The sequence below is a fragment of the Pelmatolapia mariae genome, linkage group LG22 (assembly GCF_036321145.2).
Source record: "Pelmatolapia mariae isolate MD_Pm_ZW linkage group LG22, Pm_UMD_F_2, whole genome shotgun sequence".
Lineage (NCBI taxonomy): Eukaryota > Metazoa > Chordata > Actinopteri > Cichliformes > Cichlidae > Pelmatolapia > Pelmatolapia mariae.
In genome coordinates this window covers 32641124-32643587 of record NC_086245.2, presented here as the reverse complement: position 1 = coordinate 32643587, position 2464 = coordinate 32641124, and the positions used below count along the sequence as shown (strand labels likewise).

The 2464-nt window shown below is 41.2% G+C and overlaps 1 long non-coding RNA gene across 1 annotated transcript; it reads right to left on the bottom strand.

Annotated features, from left to right (window-relative positions):
• Positions 1-854: 854 nt before the first annotated feature.
• On the bottom strand, positions 855-2062 carry LOC135932448 (uncharacterized). The gene is made up of 2 exons (XR_010573529.1): positions 2010-2062; positions 855-1192 (listed from the first exon to the last, which is right to left on the bottom strand). It is a non-coding gene; the product is annotated as an uncharacterized LOC135932448 (long non-coding RNA).
• Between the last annotated feature and the right edge of the window lie 402 nt (positions 2063-2464).

The window sequence follows — 2464 nt, the reverse complement described above, 5'->3', positions numbered from 1 at the left end:
CTTCTTCTGGGGTATATTCTCAGCAGCATATTAAACATATCAGATCCCCATAAGGAGAATCATGTGCTAACGACTGTCTAAATGACTCGGGTAAAGTTTGTAGCATGCGTGCTTGTTGTTTTTGTCTGCTTCCACTTGTCTTTGCACTAGGATGATGTCGGAGTAAATGTGCAGTCATATTCGTTGTGTTCCCACTAGTGCTGCCAGCGTTAATCTGAAATGACATTAATGCCACAACACGGCAAATCTCCGTTAACGAGCTACCGCGGATCGCCCCGTGCGTGGGGCTGGACAGCGTCAACACGTTAACGAGCAAACTGCGCTAAGCACTAGTTCCCACCCATGTAATTGAGCATTGCGTGGCACATCCGACATACTGTTTTACTTTTGTCCATGATGCACTTACCTTCAGGGTCATACTTCACATGAAGACCAAAACAGTTCCAAAGGCCAGATCTGAATGAGGGTGGGGGAGGTTCAATTTGCCATGTTGCAACGAGCTAAGCTTCTGTCTTGCTAGCTTGCGCTGCGCTCAGTGGATCTGCGCTCGACAGTGCAGCCTAGGCGGAGTAGTCGAACGCAGATCCACTGAGCTCTCAACACAGACAGCATCGTCAGAAGAAAAGTTGATAAAATAAATTAAAAATTTTGTATTGTTCGATACACATGCGTACCGAACCGGAAGCACTGTATCGAACGGTTCAATATCGATACGAGTATCGTTGCACCCCTAATAAATATATATATATATATATATATATGTGACTTTTTTTTCCCTCCAATTCACCAGGTCTGTAAAGTTCAGTATGACTGTGGTACATCATACAAAAGAATAAATACAGAAGACTAAAAACTTTATGTGAATAACTGTACTCTTCTTTAATATATCAGAAAACAAGTAAAAGTACAAATGTGCACAAGTTAGAGACTTCCTCAGTAAGTTTACACTCTTTTGGAGTGATTTTAATTGTGTGTTAAAGGAGAAAGAGATTAGGAGGTAAAGTAGAGGATGCAGAGTCCATCATCACTGAGGCCGTCTCTCCTGCATGAAGTCCAGGTGCTGGTTTTCCAGTGTGTGCATCTGATGGCCTAAAGCTGACTCAGAGCCGTAACACCATCAATGGCTGCAGTATGGAACAGATGTGGGTGTGTCCTCATCTCCCAGAGGAGTCCAAATCGTCATCAAACAGCCCTACAGACACAAAAACATGTGAAAATATAAACAACCAGACTATCAGCAGTGATTGAACTACTTTAAGACCTCTGTGAAAATCATTTACAGTATATATCACAGAATTTAAGGCCTCTATAATCACAGAGCATACAGAGAAAAGTACTAAACTGAATCAATTTCAGCTTTTGTTTCTCATGATGTATATTGTATTAATAGTTAAATTTCATTATCTGTATCTTTACAACATGTGCCACACAGGTGTAGATACTGTAGGTTCAGTGAATGCTGAAATTGCACTGATTAGAATATACTGGACATTCAAAGCTAAGATTCAGCGCACTGTGTTAGAGGCTGGGATTTGATGAATTCATCATATATACAACCTTTGATCATCGTTTATGTCCAGTTGAGAATGAATCTGTGCACTCACATATTAAATGAACTGAAATCAGTAGTGTGATCTCCAGTCTTGATATAAGGAATGAGAGAACTGACAGCTGTTATTTTAATCAGCCTGTCTCAGTTGTTTTAACTCTAAGTATCACAAAGTAATGTGGTAACATCTGGACTGACGAGTTTACTGTCAGCATTTTAATCGCTAGTTTAAAGGCTGTAGGTTACAGCCGTTGCTCTAACACTGTATAAATGTAACAGGTCTCAGAGCAGGTTCTAATAGTCTGAGCTGCTTCCAGCTTTATTTGTGAAGAGCACAGCAGCTTACAAAACACGTAGCTAGCTCATATAGCTGCGACGTAAAACTTTCATACGCTAAAATGACCTTAAAATAACGGAGCTACGTGTGGTGATGCTAGCGTTAGCCATGTTAGCACGTTACCTTCAACAGGTGGTCAGACTGTGAAAACAGGCACTCAGTCAGATGTTGAGCTCTCCGTTTCGCTGCAGGGTCCCTTCATTCTTCACACATCCGTGTCGAGCCGAGTGTAAATCCCGAGGCTGAACGGCCTTTGTACAAGCACACACACTTCGTAGCAGGGCGAAGCTATGAGCTAGAAAAATCCAGGCTGGCAGACAGCCTGTGTCTGACCAACCAATCAGAGAGCTCCTTACATCCCACGGTGTGGCTAATTTGAATAGCAGCAGGATTTTTAAAATGAAGTTGTTAATCCAACTGCTAATCCAACTGCTAATCCACATGTTAATCCCTGAGCGAACAGGAAAGGGAAATGGATTTTGAAATGCAGTTTATTAAAGTGCAATTCGAAAATGTTTTTTGAAATGCAGTTTATTAAAGTGCAATTCGAAAAAGGTTTTTGAAATGCAGTTTATTAA